Source organism: Topomyia yanbarensis, chromosome 1, assembly GCF_030247195.1.
Source record: "Topomyia yanbarensis strain Yona2022 chromosome 1, ASM3024719v1, whole genome shotgun sequence".
Taxonomy (NCBI): Eukaryota; Metazoa; Arthropoda; class Insecta; order Diptera; family Culicidae; genus Topomyia; species Topomyia yanbarensis.
Window position 1 is genome coordinate 59984181 of NC_080670.1, and position 23080 is coordinate 60007260.

The following is a 23080-nucleotide window of genomic DNA, read 5'->3' on the forward strand; positions in this document are numbered from 1 at the left end:
GTTGTTTGCTGGAAGGCAGAGTTCTGCCTCGCAATGTCCACTGAGGAAAATTATACAGTGAGTTGTTTGCTGGAAGGCAGAGATCTGCCTCGCAATGCCCACTTATGGAAAATTTTACAGTGAGTTGTTGCTGGAAGGCAGGTTCTGCCTCGCAACGTTCACCGATGGAAAATTTTTGCAGTGAGTTGTTTGCTGGAAGGCAGAGTTCTGCCTCGCAATTCTCACTGATGAAAAATTTTTGCAGTGAGTTGTTGCTGGAAGGCAGGTTCTGCCTCGCAACGTCCACTGATGGAAAATTTTACAGTGAGCTGTTGCTGGAAGGCAGAGTTCTGCCTCGCAACGTCCACTGATGGAAAATTTTACAGTGAGCTGTTGCTGGAAGGCAGAGTTCTGCCTCGCAACGTCCACTGATGGAAAATTTTACAGTGAGCTGTTGCTGGAAGGCAGGTTCTGCCTCGCAATGCTCACTGATGGAAAATTTTACAATGAGCTGTTGCTGGAAGGTAGGTTCTGCCTAGCAATCCTCACTGATGGAATTTTTTTTGCAGTGAGTTGTTTGTTGGAAGGCAGAGTTCTGCCTCGCAATTCTCGCTGAGGGAAAATTTTGCTGGAAGGCAGAGTTCTGCCTCGCAATGCTCAGATAGAAAATTTCACAGTGAGTTGCTGCTGGACGGCTAGTTGAGCTTCACAATGTCCACTGATGATGAATGAACTCATTGAGACTAACCTTTGAAAGTTGGGCTGGCACAGCCTAAATTTATGTGGAAGAGTTGTGAATTCATTTGCTTAAACTTCGACTGAAAGGGTCACGATATTCCTACATACATACCTTCTGGTTTCAGAAAATGGATACTGGAAGATACGTCCGTGCTCCCCGAAACGATGATGACCAACCTCCAGAGGTGGGAGCTGAAGTGGAAGTTGAAGGTGAGACTATCGAACAACCGTGTGACGAAAGCGACGAGACTCACGCTGATCTGTCAGAAAGGTTTAATTGTATTGAGTCGACGGTGCGTCGACTGGAGGGAACATCATTTGATAACCGAAAGGGGGAGACCTCAAAGTCCTCGACAAACAGTTGGATTAGAGGCAAACCGACGCCTAGAACCGAATCAGTAAACATACGCTGGGAGCATCTCAAACCGTTTCCCCGTGATGTACCATCATCCAAATTATGGGAAACTTGGAATCGCTATTTGGAAACGTTTGAGATCGGCGCGGAATTCAGCAACGCTAATACGCCAGCAGACAGATGCAGACTGTTGTATTTGACGATGGGTGAGGAAATGCAGTCGATAGTCCGCGCTGCGGAGCTGCGTCCGGCTCTTGACGACGACTGTTACTGCAAGTTCGTGGGTAACATGGATAGCTACCTGAAGTCAATGGCAGATCCCGCTGTGGAGCACGAAGCATTCCTAAACATGCGACAACTTGAGGGCGAGTCTATCGTTCGGTTTCATGCACGATTGGTGGAGAAAGTTCGTTTGTGTGAATACAGTCCAACCGATCAGACTCGTTTTGTACAACTCCAGCTTCTTAAGGGTATGCGCAACCAAGAACTGGCCAGACAAGCAAGAACATATGGCCATGATACACTTTATGTCGTGCAAGCAGCCACTCGTAATGAAGCTTACGAGGTAGGTTCTCAGCCAGGTACTTCCTCTGGACCGCCAGCTGCTCTGGCGATGAAAAGCACATTTAAAAGTCCTGGGCAATCAGCCAATTCGAACTCCAGATTCAAGCGAAAGAGAAACCGCAAATTTAATCCAGATGAAATGACGAGGAAACGCTTTAAGTCGTCGGAAACGTGCAAGCAGTGTGGGCGTCTAGCTCACAAGGTCCTCGCCACGTGTCCTGCTACAGATCGCTCGTGTAACAGTTGCAAGAAACGTGGGCATTTTGCTGCCGTGTGTCCTATGAAGCACATCAACAGTATTGATGAAGACCAGCACGCCACATTGATCGACTCTAGCAAGCAGAAACATGAGGTATAATATTTATTTATTTTGAGGCACGATCTTCTTTGTTAAACAAATCATAAGAATAAAGCGTTTTCGTAATTGCATGCTGGAGATAAACAATTGTACTTTTTTCACTCTTACAGTCCTTGCACCTAATTTCCTACAAGGATGCCTTGGTAAGATGTCGAATAGGGGCCACAACGATAGAGTTTTTAATTGACTCAGGATCTGACGTGAATGTCATCGGTGGTAGAGATTGGGAACAATTGAGGTTCGATTTCGAAACAGGTCAAGCAAACATAAAATTTTCGGAGAATGAATCGACATTTAAAGTGCACGCTTACGCCACTATTGAGCCTATAAACGTTCAACACTCATTCAGAGCAAAGGTCGAAGCCTTGGAAATTCCTAAACCCAGTGTTTGGGCCGACTTTGTGGTAGTACAAAATGGGCGCCGTTCATTGCTAGGCAGAAGAACAGCAGGTGAAATGGGAATGCTGAAAGTTGGAGCATTCGTCAGCGCTTGCGAAGAATCAACAATGCAGTCACCTTTCCCGAAGATGCCGGGGGTTAAGGTAAAGTTTAGTGTCGACAAGACAATCCCGCCAGTAAGGAATGCCTATTATAACGTTCCGGCAGCATTTAGAGAAGCAGCAAGGGAAAGATTGCGAGATATGGAAGCAAAGGACATTATCGAAAAAGTTATAAGCGCGCCCGAATGGATTAGCGGAATGTCTGCGGTAGCAAAGGGAAAAGGAGACTTCCGTTTAGTGGTTAATATGCGTGCTGCAAACAAAGCTATCAAACGGGAGTACTTTCGACTGCCTCCAATTAATGAGATGAAATCTAAACTACACGGTGCGAGATTTTTTTCCAAATTAGATTTGTCGAACGCATACTACCACCTAGAATTAGACAAAAGTTCCCGAGACCTAACCACGTTCTTATCGGAAAATGGCATGTACCGTTTTAAAAGGTTGATGTTCGGAGTTAACTGTGCTCCGGAAATTTTCCAGCGCGAAATGACGAGACTGCTAAAAGATTTCCCGAACGTTATTGTTTACATTGACGACATCCTCATTTTTGCCAAATCTTTGGAAGAGTTGAGGAAAACTGTAGCACAGGTAGTACAGATTTTAAGAAAGAACAACTTGACACTGAACCCAGACAAATGCGAGTTTGATAAGAGTTGTGTGACATTTCTCGGACACAAACTGGACGAGCAAGGATTTCATATCGACGAAGCAAAAGCGAAACTAATTCGCGAGTTCAGACGACCAGCAACAGTATCGGAACTACGCAGTTTCCTAGGTCTGGCTTCATTTCTGAGTCCTCACATGAAAAGCTTTGCTGACTTGACAAGACCCTTGTGGGCAGTTGCAGCTAAGAACAGTTGGGAATGGGGTCCCCATCAGACCGCAGCTTTTGAAGCTGTCAAGGAAACTATCGCGAAGTGCACGGTAACTCTGGGATACTTCTGCGAAACCGACAAAACCATTCTCTATACGGATGCTTCTCCGATCGCACTAGGAGCGGTGCTTGTTCAGGTAATCTTAATAAAGGATATGTTAATATTTAGAATGTTTGTATCTGGTGTTACATATTACAGGTCAACAGTAGCGGAGCTCATCGCATTATCAGTTTTGCCTCTAAGGCACTAACCCCAACGGAGAAACGATACGCCCAAAATCAGCGAGAGGCGTTAGGCGCCGTTTGGGCCGTTGAACATTTTGCCTATTTTCTTTTGGGAAGGCACTTTACCTTGCGGGTCGATTCGAAGGGTATATCATTCATACTCAATCGTTCACGCGAAGACTCGAAGAGAGTACTCACAAGGGCTGATGGGTGGGCATTGCGACTTAGCCCTTACAGTTACGAGGTCGAGCATATTAAGGGCAGCGATAACATAGCTGATTCTCCCTCTCGACTCTATACTGGGAGTGATGAACCATTCGATGAAGACACCAGTCCGTGGGAAATAGCTAGACTGGAAGTAAATGTAACTGGGTTTCTTACGGAAAAAGAAATCCACGATGAAACTGCTCGCGACGAAACACTTACCAATGTCGCGTCGGCTTTGAATTCGGGAGAATGGCCGAAACAGTTGAGGAGATTTCAGCAGGTGGCATCAGATCTTTATGTCTCGGGTGGTTTGGTGGTGAAAAACGGTTGTATCGTTATCCCGAGCTCATTGCGCAACAAGACACTAGCAGTAGCACACAGTGGGCATCCCCTTTCCGCTAAATTCAAAAGTATCCTTAGAGAACGTGTGTGGTGGCCTGGTATGCCTGGAGATGCTGAGAACTGGGTCAAAGCTTGTCGTATATGTGCAGCTAATGGGAAACCAGAGAAGCCTACACCAATGCTGCGAACCTTTGCACCTGATGCGGTCTGGGAAACCATTGCGGTAGACTTCAATGGGCCATACTCACGATTTGGGGGCATCTATATTTTATTACTCGTAGATTATAGATCAAGGTACGTGATAGCTCGACCGGTCAAATCAACCAGTTTCGAGCACACGAAGGCTGTTCTGGAAGAGATCTTCGATAAAGAGGGGTTTCCAAAAACCATAAAGAGTGATAATGGACCACCTTTTAATGGCGAGGATTACAGATTATACTGCTCTGAACGTGACATCGTAAATCAGTTTTCTACACCATTGTTTCCACAGCAGAACGGTCTGGCCGAAACCTATATGAAAATGGTAAACAAAGCTATGGCAGCTGCTGTGACTTCGGGAAACAACTACAACGAGGAGTTGCAGGCAGCAGTGAGGGCTCATAATGCGGCCACCCATGCAGTTACTCAGGTACCACCGGAAGAGGTGATGTTCGGAAGGAAAATTAAAAGGGGTCTCCCACTCCTAAATAGAGCTAGAACCCATCACGACGAGAACCTGCTGAATGAACGAGATCGCAAAGCTAAACTTCGAGGTAAATCTCTGGAGGACAGTCGTCGTTCCGCTCGAGAATGTCGGGTTAAACCCGGCGATGTGGTCATTGTCGAACGTCAGATCCGGACAAAAGGTGATTCTAGGTTCAACCTAAAGCGGTACACGGTACTCGAGGAGAAAAACGGGAGCTTGTTGTTGGTTGACGATGGAGGAGCAACGTTGAAACGTCATGTAACTCAGACAAAAAAGGTCTACAAGTGGGCGGAAAATCCGAAGTTATCATCTGACGAAAGTGCCGGTCACGGCCACAAGCGACCTAAACGAGAGAAAAAGACTCCCTCACACCTGCGGGATTTTGTACAAATGGTCGATAGCGATAAATAAAACCGATTTTTGTTTATATCCTTAACCTAAAATTTGTTTTTTGTTTCACCTAAAATAGAAGAAAGGCAGATTAATGTTTATACCAATGCTACTTACCTGAAATCTCGTTGCCACAGTGTAAGGCGCCATTTGAGGGCCCTCCCCGTTTCTTGATGGGCGGCGAATCAATCGCGGGATTGTGCATCGACGAGAGCCTGCTCACGGGGGATGACTTTAGTCTGTTTGCACGATATTTCGGCAAATTATTGCAAATTTAACCTAGACTTCTAGGTTAATCACGGTGACCCGAAGTGCTCCTACCTCGTGCATCTGCTTTGCAAAAAATGAAATGACAAATAAATCGTCTCTTCCAGCTGTCAATTAATAAAGCGCCGCCTAGCGGTCGGTGGGAAAACTACTTCCTTACTACCACAGATATCATACGAAGAAGATAGTCAGCTTTCAGATTTTACATGCATTCATGTATATCAATTTGGCGAATTGTAAATTTGTGTATGGGATCATGGGAAAAAGTCTAGTTTACACACAGTAGTTTTGCTGACATCCTTTCAATATATATATTTTTTATAACCATTTGTTTTAAAAAGAATTTTGTTTCCCTGTGAGAAGAGGGAAGATGTGAGATATAGATGGCGCCAACATCCGAAGTAGGAAAGCTTTGAGAAGAAATCTGTCAAGTGTTGGCAACCCGGAACGAATTGAGAATACAGACACACGATACGAAACTATGTTCATATTCTCCCCATTTGCGAACCGACATTGTACTAGGTAAGTTGCGTGCATCACGTTTGGGGTGATTCCTTTCCAGAAGAAATATAAAGCGTCACAGCATAAAGACTGCTTAACCGAAATAATTCCAACCTGATATTGGACTTGACAAAATATCGATGATCTAGTTTTTCGAACGAATTAGGTGATTAGGTTTTTAGCGTAATAGTTGTCGTTTCTTGCATACACGCCAGCATTTTTAAATGATTAAATTATATCTCCAAAGCCTTCACAATTATTGTTTTCCACTGGATGGTTGCTCTTCGAATCACACGAAAACACCAGTTTGATTACGAAAAATCGCTTCCATCCTCTCTAATTGATACCTTTCCTATCGCAATCAATGCAAAAAAACATACCATCCCATCATGTGCCAAAAATTTCCCTGCAGACTTCTTGACTGCGAAATTTTACCCCCAGAAGAAAACACCGAATCCGTTCGTTCAAATCGGTCATTGCCTTTTGCTTGCCCCGGGTGACTCTTAACTCTGAATCTCATTCACTTCGAGTACCGCTCCGGGGAGGGGTGGGTACGGAGAGCTTTCTTACAACAGCCCCATTTGCCAAACACCCCCTTCCTCACTGTTTCGCTTTCGGTTCCGTCTTTGTTCTTCCTGCATGTGCAGGCTTAAAAAAAGCAAGTGCCCCCTCGACCCACCTTCCCTGTCGGAGGGTTCATATTTGCGATATGGTGGCAAAGCTGAAAGGGGGATTTTTAATCACGAAATAATTTCTGCTGAATTCAGTGAAAATCGTGTCCCTGGGCCCAACGAAAATGACAAAACTAGGGAAAATCGCTGGTAAAAATTCCAAGAGCTTTTCGCCCATTCTTTGCTCCCGTGGGGTACTTGAGAGCTGAGGTTGCTCTTCGGTAAACAACCGTGGAGACAAAACAAGTTGTACAAGTATTTTCTCGCGATGTGAGATTTTGGGATCCCAACAAACGAATAACAACAATAAAAAACAGCAACGGGTAAATTATTCCCGGCAGCAGGTGGTTGGAGTAAAATTACTTCTGGTTGAAAAAATCTGCCGGCATCTAAATTTTTAACTATTTATTTTTTTGGCAACGCCACCAGAGCTTCATTGAAAATCAACCACCTGTGATTGCGCTGCACGGTGGCATTTATCGCCTACTCGACGAGCAGGATGGTGTAAACCGGGGGTGGTTCCAGCTTACAAATTTGAACGATGGTGATTTCGTGCCATGATCTTTTTTGTCTTGCGTCGGTTGGTGGTGTTGGTCACGGTGGCGGTCCACCCTAGTGTCTGCTGCTTTCCATAACGGAAAGTGCTTCGATTCCTGCAATTACTTTTCTGGCGATATGAGTCAGGGACCATGGGGCGAGTTGCTTCGTCTATCGAAATTTCACAGCAATTTCGAATGAGTGCTAGCAGCAATCAAAAACAAAAGCCCCGGTACAAAAAGAAAAATTCATGTACCAAGCGCAAGAAGTTGCACTGAATGTTGAGAGTATTCCGCTTCGCTCGCTGATTGTTTCAGTTTATTCACCTCAGCAGCGAGTGCCGACTGGACGAAAAAGGGTTGTGTTTGCCAGCGTATTGTGGTTCGTATCCCGTTCGTTCGGGGTATACTGCCGTGAGAGATGGGGATCAACAATGACCTGTTTGATATAGAAGAATTTGGCACTTGTCATATGACTTCCTGAACGCTTAAGGGGTTATATAAAAAGTTGGTATTCAAAATTAAATAAAAGATATTGCTTATTCTAAATGTACATACTTTCAAAAATGTTTGTACGATATATCAGCCAGATTAAAACGCTACATTTCAAATTACGGCCGTTCGCAGCACACAGGTTCCATCCGCGAATGAAGTTGACACAAATCTTGAAATGAGATTGTGTATTTCGGAATGGACTTTTTGGAAAGTTGTGGTGAATGTTATATCTCAAAAACTATTCAATCGAATTTCATTTTTTTAGATCGATCGTATTTAAAATCTGGTGTACTTGAACAGTTCCTTTCTCGCTCAATTTTTTTTATTCTCTGTCATGAATTTTTGTTTAATGTTTTTAACATTTCAAAAATCGATTTTCGAATTCGTACAAGTACACCACAATACGCAATTAGTCGTCTCTGAGGAACAAATTAGTTATGGAATTTGTGAAGAACCGCCCGAGCTGGCGACTGATGAGTTCTCGACACAATCTAAAGCGGCGGGTGGGATGATGGGGCCCACTACGAACCAGCTGGCTGCCAGGGAAATCTGACCGAGAAAACTGCCGATGTTTTCGGGAGAACACGATGAGTGGCCAATATTTTATAGCAGCTACGAGCCTGCCAATGCAGCATGCGGATTTTCGAATGTCGAGAACATTATTCGACTACGGTAGTGAGAAAATTGATGTTTCCACACTGTGTCACATCGAAAATGGAAACATTGCGATGATTATAGGGAAGGCCTGAGATTCGTCTGACCAAAGTGCGTCGTGCTGAAGCACCGAGACCAGAGGGATTGGACACGTAGATGTACTTCGGTATTACCGTTCAGCAGAAGTGTGACCACTTAGAAGCGGTAAATTGAGAACAGGTACATCTTCACACCTACGACGAAACGGAGGATTTGACGCGCTATACCTTGAAGGCAGCGCACACTATCATCGGTCCAAACCCTCCAAAACACAGGTTAAATGTCTAAGAATTACGTACCCGCTACGTTCACCTACGACATCCTCCGATTACATCCTATTCTGAAGCAGAGCAGAAAGTCTTGATCGGATTGCAAAATCTAGAGTCGTTTGCCTCCCTAGAAAGTCGCGTTGAGTAGCCTAGAGACCGGATCTCGATACGAAGTGTTTTGGGGTGGGCAGTGTACGACACAAAAGTGAAAGCCCAGCATTTCTTGAACATCACAAGTGCGATTCCGAAGCCGACAAGGAGTTGAATGAAATGATTCGCCAAAGATTTGTCTTAGAGGATGTCGGAACTGTTCCAACAGAACCCGCAGAAGTGAGAAGAGCACGTGACATACTAATGGCAACAATCAGGCGTGTGAATGGCAGATTTAAAACCGACCTGCTATGGAAAGACGATGACGTGTGTTTCTTCGACAGTCAACCTATGGCGTTCCGAAGAATGAAAGCTTTGGAGACGAAGGAAAGGAAAATCTCCATCAGCAAATCTATGAGTACGTGCGGAAACATTATGCTCACAGAGCGTCAGAGGAGGAACTCGCTGAAGCTGATCCAGCAAGAGTATGGTGTCTTCCGCTAAATGTGGTATCCCATCTTCGGAAGCCAAAGAAGAAACGGCTCGTTTAGGATGCTGATGCACAAGTCGACGGAGTTTCACTGAACTCTCGGTTATTGGAACACTTACTTAGTCACTTCCTTCTGTTATTTGAAAATTGGGTTTGGAGATGATAGGCGGAAGATGTTTCACCAAATAAGAATCATATCGGTGGACAAACACTTCCAGAGATTTCTTTTTTTGCTTCGACCCCAACAAACAGCGTGATGAACAGCACCACGTTCCGCTCAACACGTTATGAAGAAGAACTCAGAAAACTCGTTGACCAGTTCCCCGACGCTGCGAAGGCTATTGAAGACAAAACATACATGGATGACAGCGCGCAAACGCCAGAAGAGGCGACCACACGAGCATCACAAGTGAGAGTAAATCACGAACACGCTGGATTCGAGCTGAGAAATTGGGTAAGCAGTAGTTCCGAGGTCCTGCGAAGATTTGAGGAAATCTCGTAACAGAAGCCGTCGGCAACAAGAAACAACACTGGGAAAGAGTCTTGGAAATGACGGGGGATCCAACTGAAACTATGTTCGTTTTCACTGCAAATCTGCGTGAAGAGTTTGCCCCCTTATATGACTGGTGATAAAAGGCCGACAAAGATAATTAATTTGCGGTGCATAATGAGCTTGTTTTACCCTTTGGGGCTTCTAGAACCGTACCTGATAAACGGACGAATGGTAATCCAAGATATTAGGCTTGCTAAAATGACATGGGATGACGAAATGCTTGACGTCGAATTCGAAAAATGGGAGCGATGGACAGCTCTCTTGCAAGGGATCAACCAGTTGAAATTTTCACATTTTGCTTTGGCAATGCGATGCACTCCAAAGTCTATGATACGTTGCAACTTCATGTATTCACGGATGCTCGTGAGACAAGTTATGGATGCGCCGCATACTTTCGGATCGTCGACCGTGGGAAAATACGTTGTTCGCTAGTTATGGCGAGAAGTACGGTAGCACCGCTTAAATACCAATCTTTTGCACGTTTGAAGCTCCAGGCCGCGATATTGGAGGATCAACTGATGCAAAATGTCTGCGATTGTCACACGGTGAAAGTTTCGAATCGATTCCTGAGTACGGACTCCACAACAGTTGTCTCTTGGATCCAGTCGGATCATAAAAGATACTTGCAGTATGTAACTCATCGAGTCGGAGAAATCCAATCACTAACGGATCCTGATATGTGGCGATGGGTACCGTCAATAGAAAATGTGATGGACGCTCTAACGAAGTGGGGAAGAGACACAGAGCCAGAAGCAAACGGGAGATGGTCCACAGGGGTCTCGATCATCAAACGCCAGGAAAATGAGCGGGCTATAAAGAAGACAATTCTAGCGAATTCTAAGGAAGAGCTTCGAGCCCAGTTCGTTTTGAATCACATATCCTTATCAAAAGAGTTGGCAGACGCTAGTCGGATTTCCAAATGGACGATAGTGATTCGCACGATAGCGGTTTCATCGCCAATTGCCGTCTACGAGCTAAAGGCGTACCAACCGAAACAGTGGCCGCTGTATCGGCCCAGGAGAAGTATTTGCAAGGTTCTAAGATAGGCGTAAAAGTCTCGATACGAAAGAGTGAGTATCATTCGGCAGAGCTGTGGCGCATCGCTCAAAGCAAGAGCTACCCAGATGAAGAGAAGCACCTATTACACAACCGAAGCTTACCACTTGAGTAACAGGCGAGAATTCAATAGGTCAGTCCCATATATAAGGATTTACGACGATGAGAGTCGACAGTATGACTACTTAAGCTTACTACGTGGCATTTGACACACGCTTTCCAATCATACTGCCGAGGGACCGCCTAATCATGCTATCACCGTATATGCGGATACATTTACCGAGAGACGGTGATTAACGAAATGCGCCAGCATTATAACATTGATCATCTTCGCGCGGTCATTGATAAAGTCATCAAAGATTGCCACTGGTACAGAGTGAAGAAGTGCCAGCCGCAGCTTCCTTGGATGGCGCCTCTTCCTGCACAGCTACTTACAGCGCACGTGCGGCCGTCGAGGACAACATAGGACCCTTGGACGTCACGGTGGGAAGACGTAAGGAAAAAAATTTCCTTTAGTATTTAGCTGATGCGAATTGGGACCGGTGGCCGAAGGAGTACTTCCCCACTATCAACCAGCATTTCAAATGTCTGCAAAAAGTAAAACCGGTCCGAGTCAGCAACCTTGTAAACATTGCTGAGGGCAATGTCTCTTCGTATCCCTAGTGCGTACAGAAGAATATCGTCCGAGGCGGTATGCGTAAAGGCCGGGATGATTCTGCATTAGTCTGGCTATGGACGTGGAAAGGAAGGCTCATCCCAAATGTGTCTGCTTGGGTACATAGGAAGCATGTTTTTGTCCGGGCATGAATGCTTCCAGAAGTACCTGCATCGGTTTGGACACACTTCGTCACCCCTTTACCCGGAGTGTGTGAACGCACAACAGACATCGGAATACGTGTTCTTCAAATGCTCTAGGTTCGAACAATTCCGAAGGGGTATGCCTGGTATAACAGTAGACAATATCGTCGAAGAGATGTGCCACGACGAGAATTTCTGGGACGCTGTCAACAGAGTGGTTACAAGTGTACTTTACGAGCTGTAGAGGAAGTGGCGAAGGGACCAAAAAAGTAGCACCATTAGCTAGAATGCCGCAGTGAAACCACACATCGGGCTACGGGGGAAATTCGCGCTGTGGACCATTTGAATAGTACGCGACGTAGCACCGGGTTTGCGTCATCGAGGCGCCAGTGAACCGGACGTCAAGCTTCGCCGGAATCACCGTACCAACCTCGACATCCTACCTGCTAGCTCTTGAGTGGGCTAGATCCACCGCCGGGGATTAGACCGAGTAGACCACGTCGAATAGCTAGCAGTGGGTCGTTGGGGCGCCAGTGAACCACAAGCGATGCTCCACCCGGAATCGTTGAGTGGACCTCAGCACATACTGGCTGGCCCGTTGAATAGGCTAGGTCCACCGCCGGGGACTAGACCGAGTAGACGAAGCGGGGAGCTAAATGGCTCACAGGAACGAACATCGGTAACGGGAGCAATCTACCACCGGGAAATTCACGGTAGAGTAGATTCGTCGCCCGATGACGAAACGGGGAGATAGTATCTGAGTTGATCTCGATAAAGCTGCGAGCTACATGGCTCAAGGAAACGAACAGCAGTATCGGGAGAAATCTACCACCAGGGAATTCACAGCAGGGTAGATTTGCCGCCGGGGACTATCTGACTATATCGTTATAAAATGGGAGCTATGGGGGAAATGGGAAATTCCGCTGTGGGGGAACTCTCAGTCGAAGTAGGGTGAGTTCGCCGTTGGGGACTATCCAAGTAGATCGTGATAAAGCCGGGAGCTGAATGACTCACGGAAACATAAACTAAATGGCTCAAGGAATCAGCACTTAAACGGCTCACGGGGACAAGAGCTAAACGGCGACGTAATAGATGGAGACAGAAGCAAGCGTCGAGAGTCAAATCAAAGCTCAAAGGTCGAGCCATTTCATGAATCAAGTGAAACTCCGAGATAGAGCAGAAAAAAGAGGTGTGACGAAAGCACAACGAACCCCCACGAAGTAATACCTTGACGTAGTTCCGTGGGGAAGAAAGGCGTAAAGAGTAAGGAGTGTTTCTATTGATTAGGCGTTGACGTGAGTCACACACAGTGCCAATACACTACAGGCCAGGCCTTTGAAGCTTTTTAAATCTTTCTATAAAAAACGCATACAGTTCCACACCCACACTATTTTTAAGCGTATGATCTGTAATCTATGAGTTGTTTCCACACGCTAACTTCACGTGCATCTACCTTGACTGCACACAAATCATTCCATCACCATCGTGAAATAAACAAACAAATTACTCGCTCCCCAAAAAATGTTTTCAAAAAGTGTAACGATGTGCCTACATATGTTGTTTATCCAATTCGTAACAGCAGGGAAGAGAAAATTACTCTCGAGGGATTATTAATTTACGACGTGATACATATTTACAATTATATTATATTTCGATTTGATTAATATTTATCGCAGCTCATTATTATCCCAACCGATCCATCGGAGAGAGATAATTTGTTCTCAATGGGATCGTACTGGACTGGTCAAAGGTTATCGACTAGGGGCTTCAATTTCATCACCGCCTGTTGGAATAAATGACCGACAGTGCGACTGTTCCAGCATAACTACCTAGGTTAGAGCAGTGGTGATGCAACCGAATGTAATACGAAAGGTTACTAACTTTTAGTCCTAATTAAAATTTTCTAACGAAGCATAATCAGTGTCTCGCTAAGCTTGAAAAAATCATGATACTTGTAGAAAAACAAATATTTCCCCAGCAGCTCCGGTTGTCGTTTTTGAACCCATTGATCCTCCAGTAGTTCACCGTGTGGCAATTTGATTCGCTGTCGCCCCTCAAAGTCACTGCAGAAGAACTCATCTGCGAGTGACAGCTAGAAGGGATTAACTGACGTGTGCTACAACGGCCTTTTATGTCCTAGTAGATTCGGTCGCGCGTAGCAGAGTGAGGGCTACAATCTGCTCCCCGGCTGTTGCCGCGCTGATGACTGGTGCTGCTTGCTTTGGTGGAACCTAAAGGATATTTTGAACAAAGTTAGAACCAACCTGCCATGGTTGCCCGTTCGGCCTACTGACAGGTGTCGATGTGTCCAATCCGATAGATTCGAGTGAAATTTTAATGCATCATGTCTGTAGGTTCCATTCAGAGTGCTGTTCAGTCCAGCAGGTTGATGACTGATGGCGCAAGTTTCCGATGAGTTAGCTGTCATGGGTCAAGTGTAAAGAAAAGGTAGGTTTTTGGTTGGATAATGTGTTGCATTATTTTGGATATATATTTTTTATGAATCATGTGAATGATTCGTGTAGTGTTTGCTTCAAAATCGGATGATGCCCAAATATTGCAGTGCAATTATGATTTTCGCAAACATTCAATAATCAAATATGAATAATAATAATAATATTCATTAGTGTTGTAATGAGTACAGTACACCTAAAAATTCTGCATATCTGTATGGATATTCGAAACACCAATCTTTTGTTTACCATTTATCTCTCAGTGTCATTCCAATCGAACACGAGACCTGTCGACAACATTCAAATCGAGAGGAATATCTTCAACTTCTCCTCGAACGAAGGTATTGACAGTAATCGTTTTCGATTGGGATATCACTGACAGCTAAATAGCGAACTATAGATTGAGATATCGAGTCGATACAAAAAAATTTGTTCCAAAGTTTTCTAAAGAACACGATTTTTTAGAGTAAAACGGTCTTACCGGATCCAGAAAACGATTTTTGCGTTAAAACAAAACAGTTTATTTTTCAAAATCTTCGAAATGATTAGTAATTCATAGATTTACAACATAAATGATTGAAAGAAAAAGCGCACATCCCACTGTTATGTGGATTAAATCGGCAGTCTCCATAGATTTTCGCAGTCAACGATACAACTGATTCTCTCATGAAATTTCTTCGTTGACGATTACTGTGTGCATTTGAAAACAATTTACTAATTCAGTCTCACCCAAAGAAGAAGTTTACTGCCGGCACCTGCTCTTTTCGAACGATCACCCCAGCAAGGTTGTCTGAACAAACAACACCCATTGTTGGATCATAAAATCCACATTATCGTAATCCGAAACCGAACAATCCTACGGTACTCTTTTCAAGCTGTCATCGTAGCACATCCGGACCATTATAATAATCGATTCCTCCATACATTTGAGCAGTGTGTTTGCCTCCGGAGATGCGTGTAACTTCTGCACAGCTCAGACTGCAGCCTTTTGGAGAACATAATGCAGCCAGTTGGCATCATCGGTTTGTCTGTGCAAATGTTTGCACTTTCGAGTGTCCACCCCTGCTGATACCGAGTGCCTTTTACGGCCAGCCATCAGATGCATTTCCGACCTACGTATGTACCTTCAAACCCACTTTGTTACCGAGATGCGTGTTAGATGAGAGAACGTGCGTAGATTCTAGACACCGATGGTGATGCGAGGGACAGGGACGAGATGCGATAAGGATGAAGAATTACCCGGTATCATCACGTTCAGAATTTGCAGATAGTAGGTGCTGTTCTTGTGGGGGACCTAAACCGCACCGTGAAAACTTCGGCGATGGTGATGGTGGGGGAGAGGGAGGGGTTAGTGCGTGACAGTTATCTACTTATGAAATCATTTGAATGTTAGTCCTGCACACATAAACTACCTTCTAGGAGAGATATAGATTTGCTTTCGGTGCGGTTCGGATGGTACGTGTCGTAAATGCTTCCGGACCTGTCTGGTTTCCGGAAAGTGTGGGAGATTGGAGGGAAGCCGTTGATTAGAGGTTTCAGATCTGTGTCTCCGTGGTAGTGATGGTGGTAATAATCTCTGTGTGGTTTGTGTGTTTCTCGGTTTTGAGCGGGAAATTGATGGGCGGTAAATATCTGCCGTGCTGTTTGTGACCCGAATGATTCATGTGTATATGGGAGTGTACCAAGTGGTCATTCATTTTGATGGTTGCATAATGATCGATGAAGTGAAAACAACTCGATTGCAATGAATTATTTATTGCTGACATGGGACGAGACTGGGCCAAGCGAATGTCTGTGGATAATTACAGAATTCCTAATGATCAGTCTGTAGCCTACTATCTTCAGGGAGCTAGATAACTTGTTGGCCTTAAAATGTGTTAGTACACGAACTGAAGCTTTACAACAATTCGGAAACACCCAAACTGAAAGTTTATTGCTGTTTTTTTTTATCTCAACGGCACACTATTTATGTACAATGTGTTTATTTAACACGGAAATTCTGTACCGAATGTTTGGAGATACATAAAACTAAAGAATTCACAAAAAAAAATTGGGTAATGATAAGTTCAAAGAGTAAGCGAATGCATCTATAAGGTGTATAAGACTACAAATGGCAAGCTGCAAGAAGTGGTAGACATCCCTTGTTGTTCTCAAATTTCCAAGTCAAGGAGCTACCAGACAAACAGACGTAACATGAGATGGATTTTTATCAGACACAGAAAAAACGGTCAATTTAAATTTTTAAAAATGCGTAATGTCACCGAGTGCAGCGCTAATGGAGCGATTTTCGCACGTAGCCAAATGCGTCATTTCACTGATAAAATGAATTCGTAAATAAAACGAAAATTATTACACAATGAACGAAATCGAACGAAATTTTCTGCAACGAAGCATTTTCGTGGATTGTAAATAGTTGGTTTCATTCATTTCACGGACTGAAAACATGGCGACTTGAACGAAATTTTTCGTAATTTGAAATATTCACCCAAAACGAATCTTCGGGAGCGTAAATGCAACTGTTTTTTGCTGAATTTTTCTGCATTTTTGTATATTTTTTCATCCAATCTTTTAGGATTGATGTTCCACAACGTCAATTGTTTTATGTGAATGAGATCGATGTGTCAAAATCGATTTCATTTCAAAGTGTTCAGTGTGTCAAAATCGATTTCATTTCAAGTGTTTGAGTACTCGAATTCACGAAAAATGTTTATGAAAGTTACATGCACTCTCAACGAAACTTTTTGCCTTTCTCAATAGAAAGGTATTGCAATTGCTCTGAAAACCGACTTTTTAACGGAGGCCCGGAGGGCCGAGTGACATATACCATTCGATTCAGTTCGTCGAGTTCGGCAAATGTCTGTGTGTGTGTATGTATGTGTGTGTGTATGTATGTGTGTGTGTATGTGCGTCTGTGTGTGTGTACGCGAACACAATCTCACTCACTTTTCTCAGAGATGGATGAACCGATTTTTACAAACTTAGTCCCAAATGAAAGGTGCAACGTTCCCATAGGCTGCTATTGAATTTCTAATGGATCCGACATCCGGTTCCGGAATTACAGGGTGATGAGTACGATCACGCAGAAAATGTCGATTTTAAGAAATTCTGCAATGAATGTATAATGGTGAAAATTTTTCCAAAATGTGACCACAACTGCTTCGATTTGTAGTACTAGGTCATTAACAGCCATTCAAAGTCTCTTTGGTCACATTGGCCACCATCATCGGTTCCGGAAGCCCCGGCGGAAGTATCCAAATTAAGACTAACAGTCACATCGGCTTCTCGGAGGTGGCTAGACCGAATCAACCAAACTTAGTCTCAAATGAAAGATGTTGCGTCCCCGTAAATGGCTATTAAATTTTATCCCCAACCGACTTCCGGTTCCGGAGTTACGGGTTGTGGCGTGCGATCACATAGCAAATTGTGATTCAAACCGATACCCCGATGGAAGCAAAAAAGGTAAAAATTTCGCTAAAATGTCTCTCAAATAACTTAACTTTGCAGTTCTAGGTCACCGACGGCCAAACAAACTTTCGTTGACTACATTGACCACCATAGACGGTTCCGGAAGTGCCCGGGAAAAGCGGCCATCTTTCATAACTAGCAAACTCATATCAGTTTCTCGGAAATAGTTCGGCCGATTTTCACAAACTTAGTCCCAAATGATAGCTATATTATCCCCACAGATGTCTGTAAAATTTCGCACGGACCGCTTGTATGGTTCCGGAAATATAGACTGAACGGTCCGGTCACACATGAAATTCCCATATAAGCCGGAACTCAAAAATTTTTTCAAAGGGGGGACCTCATGAAATTTCAGAAATCGAATTCGTATTTTTGATGCCAAACATCTGTAAAATGCATGAAACGTCGAGATTTTATGTTATCTCGAAAAATTTTTTTTTTGTAAAAATCGACTTTTTGGGACTTTGACGATTTCGCACCTTTTTGCCTTTCTCAATAGAAAGGTATTTCAGTTCAATATTACCGTGGCTGTTTTTTCTTTTTCAAAATTTTAGAACTCGAATAATGATTTATTTTCCTGTATATAGTTGTCATGTGATGTATAATAATAAAATGTAATATATGCATTTAAAAGCTTTTAATGAATATAAACAACGCACACATTCTCGTGATTCATGATTGAGAAAGGCACAATTGCACCGCTAGGTGGATTAAAATAGGTTTTTTTTTAATTGTGGGGACTCTTTAGCAAAAACCGTGATTCGCGCAAAACAAATTTCTTGGATTGATAACGAATCTAATTCGTTTATGCCATTTAATAGTCTGACGTATTTATATTTTGTTAAAATAATTTTGGAATCCTCGATTTAGCTTAAACAAAGTAACATTAGAATTATTTAAGATTCAAGTGGCTAATATTACGTTCACACAACAAGTAAAAACGTGTTTTACCGCTATCTCGATGACATTTTTCTTGTTGCTAATTATTATAACATGTTTTAACTCTGTAGTGTGAACATGGTATACAACGTTATTTCACTATTTTGCTAATAATGGTACATACTATCGCGAACGTTATAAAGTTGTATTGCCACTCCACTCCAAGGATTGAAAAAGATTCTCTAACATTATATTTAGTAGTCAGACAGTTCAGCCAAATCTTACTATTTCAAATTAAATCAAATGCTTACTGACCAATAATGGAAGCTTACCTTTTTTGGAAACGTTTGTTTTAGTTGCTGTTCTGCACCACATGAAAAATCCAAAAACAATTATTTATTTGCTTCAGATAATTATGTGATCATTGGAAAAGAAATCTGACATTTTAGCCTTGTGGGGCTTATTATACCATCCTACCCAACTACTCCACTAATCATGCATATAGAATTTGGCAGACCTACTTTGCTGAATATGAAGTAATTCAAATTATCAGCACGATTACCTAATCAATCCTGAAATATCAAAAGTTCAGTAATTCAGGTGAGAATTTGACAACTTCAAAAGCTGATTTTCAACGAAGTAAACCTGTCAAATGGGTTAAATCCAAATTGCTGAGCTTTCAACATCTTGTATTGCTAAAACGTTCAATTCAACGAAATTTTAGCGACGTCGTGCGAAAATTGAGAAAGCTTCAAATCCCAGTTACAAAATAATAAATTACAATTAATTACTTCCTACAGTCTGCAATCTGTCTTATAACACTAGTTTACAAATTTCAAGAAGTTGTGATATCCTCAACTTTTTTTTATCATTTCCGTAGTAAAATGGCCCGCTGAAAATGAAAATGCTATTGAAAAAATTTTGAGCATTTTTTGATCACTATTACAATTACTCTATTCAGTAATTAATTAAAAAATAATTGCTATTTCTTGTAAAATTTTGTATTTTTTTTTCATTTGTCGATAAATTAATCAAAGAAGAACGATTTATTTAATATTTTTTATTCGTGGGTATTGAAATGTGATCAATTACGAAAATAATGAGCGGTTGTTCATTGGAATCTAAGTAAAAATATAGAAGTTATGAGTATTTTTGTAAAACATAGAAAAAGTCAGTTTTTTAGAGTTTTACGTTTCTCATATAGAAAGGTTATGCAATCGGTCGGAATTTCGACTTATCAACCGAGGCCCGAAGGGCCGAATATCTTATACCATTCGACTCAGTTCGTCGAGATCGTAAAATGACTATATGTGTGTGTATGTATGTATGTACATGTGCATGTGTCAAACAATCTCACCGACTTTTCTCAGAGATGGCTGGACCGATTTGTACAAACTTAGTCCAAATGAAAGGTACTACCTTTCCATCGGTCTATTGATTTTTTTTATTGATCCGATTTCCGGTTCCGGAGTTACAGATTGAAGAGTACGATCACAGTGCAAATTCATATATACACTGGTACCACCATGATGTCCAAATGATGCTAGGATTTGCGTGTCTAGATCATTGATGACCCACCGAAGTCGCTTTGACCACATTGGCCACCTATTATGGTTCCTAATGCCCCGGGGAACTTACCAAGTCCCTACGTTAATGTCATACCTATTTCTCAGCGAATTCTTTACCGATTTTTACAAACTTGGTCTCAAATGAAAGGTACAACGTTACAGGATTACATGGTGATAAGCACGAACACGCAGCAAATCCCGATTTCAACGTATACGGCGATGAATGTAAAAAGGTGAACTTTTTTTCCAAAATGTGACCACAACTGCTTGGATTTGTAGCTCTAGGTCACTAACAATCATTCAAAGTCGCGTTGGCCACCATCGACGGTTCCGGAAGCGCCGGCGGAAGAATCCAAATTCAGAATAACAAGTACATCCATTTCTCAGTGATGACTGGACCGATATGACCAAACTTAGGTGTTACGTCACTTACAACTGTTATTAAATTTTATTTCTATTCGACTTCCGGTTACGACTCCGATGGGTTATCAACGATCTGGACTCGCAAATACAAGTAATGTTGCACACATTTTAATATGTATTGCATCATTTGGACATCATGGTGGTACCAGTGTATATATGAAACCGGATCAATAAAAATCAATAGCGACCGATGGAAAGGTAGTACCTTTCATTTGAGACTAAGTTTGTACATATCAGTCCAACCATCTCTGAAAAAAATCGGTGAGATTGTTTGACACATGCACATATACATACATACATACACACACATACAGTCATTTTACGATCTCGACGAACTGAGTCGAATGGTATAAAATATTCGGCCCTTCGGACCTCGGTTGAAAAGTCGAAATTCCGACCGATTGCATAACCTTTCTATGTGAGAAACGCAAAACTCTAAAAAACTGACTTTTTCTATGTTTTACAAAAATACTCATAACTTCTATATTTTTATTTAGATTCCAATGAACAACCGCTCATTATTTTCGTAATTGATCATATTTCAATACCCACGAATAAAAAATATTTAATAAATCGTTCTTCTTTGAGTAATTTAGAGATCTAATTGTAATAGTGATCAAAAAATGTTCTAGGAATAATTGATAGGTCTTGCAATTGTCGATCAAATGATATTAAAATCATTAAAATCGGTAGAGTACAACTGGAGATATTTGTGATGAAGTGAAGGGCCAATTTTTTAAAATACAAAAACGGATTTTTTCGCAATATCTCAAAACCTGTTCCATACAGATTTTTTTCAATCGCATTTTCGTTTTCAGCGGGCCATTTTACTACGGAAATGATAAAAATATTGTGAGGATACAAATCACTGTAAACTAGTGATAATCAATTTACAGATATAACTTAACAAATTGAACTTGACACTTGATGCAGACAGTGAATCTTCTGGAGGTACCTCGACAAAATGCGGTGTAAACCGTAACTCAAAATTTCCTGGACCAATCGTACTGAATTTTGCACAGTTTTTCTTCTTCACATCATTGCCCAGCTAACTACAAAAGCTTTTTGCAAAATGCTTGAAATTATTATTTTTTCAATAGCATTTTCATCGTTTTTAGCAATAATCGGACTTTCGCTTCAAAGTGCTACGAAAAATTCGAAAATCGACCAAGAAATAAAAGCTCCATTAGTTACTTGTGGGGTGATGTTAAAAGCAACTATGCAAATGTATCAACGATTGGTCCAGCAGATTTTGAGTTATGGTATAGACCGCAAAACCAGTTTTCGACGTGGCACCTGACTGAATATACAATCTTTGCATCGAAAAAAAATTAAGGAATCCATTTTTTTTTGCTGATAAATTTTTTTTACCCAACTCCCCTTAAGTTCCGACACGATTTAGGTGATCTTCCGCATTCAACTTTTTGTGTCATTTTTCCAAGTCATTTGTCCAGTCTCAACTTTCACAACTTCTTTCAAAACCTGTGCATTTCTGTTCTATCACTAAGAATTAAACGACAATTTGTTCTACAGTGGAAATGCTAAACGTCCACGATCTGATGGAAAATTATAAATAGTGAAACAATATAAGCAAGCTTCAATATTATTTAAATAACGATCAAAATGAGAATATTTGTAGCAGATTGTTTGCCGTCATAGTATTACTTAGGTTGTATGGCATGGCTTTATTTACAATCTTTTATTTAATCTTAGTTTGGATTCTTTCGAAAGCAGTAAAACTATAAGAAAACATCCACTTGCTTATTGTGTACTTTGTGAGAAGAGTAGAAGAAGTAGAAAAGGGTACACATTGTGATTATATATTCTTTTCTTTTCCTCTGGTTAAACTAACTAAAAAATTGTGGGTAAATTAAACAGCTTCACTCATTTTGATAGCCATAAGTAAACTAACAAACGAAAACAATTTTTATTCAATGCAGCTCTGCATCCAATTATAAAATTTCGTTCTACGGTTAGTTTCAAAATGATTCGACTTCTGCTAACCTGCAATATAACTCTTCGACATGGCATTTTCAAATGAGCGTGCAGCACCTTATGGATAGGACGATAAAGAATATCAAAAAATGGCATTTAAAATTCGATTATACCTGTTTTTCGTACGGGATAAAACTTGCTTACTTGCCCTCATATGGTTTGTGTGCAACATGGGCCATAATATTGCACATAAAGGTCGAAAAGCCATAATATTGCACATAAAGGTCGAAAAGTTGATTCAAATTATTCAAGAGGAATATGGCGCCCCTTCACACTGTTTTCATTTGGCTCCAGGATGCAGCCATTTATGCAATGACAGGTACTAACGTGTTAGACCGGACTAAACTCTGGCCTAAAATCAAAGATAGTACCGTGCGGCGGTACCAACTAGCTTCAAGCTTACCGCTTTTAATCACCAATTTCGTAAGTCTCGGCATATGAACCAGCCTTCTGACGATGCCATTGAACGCTTTCGAATGTCAGACAGGCTTATGAATTCATTTATCTTTATTCATGCACTCCATAGACGCACAAATAATGTATTTCATAAAACGGTCTTATGATTTCGCTCCAATATATGCGTTTAAGAATTTCATAAGTTTTTCTCATGAAACCCATATGAGATCTGTTATTGATTCTATAAAATTATATTTTTTTT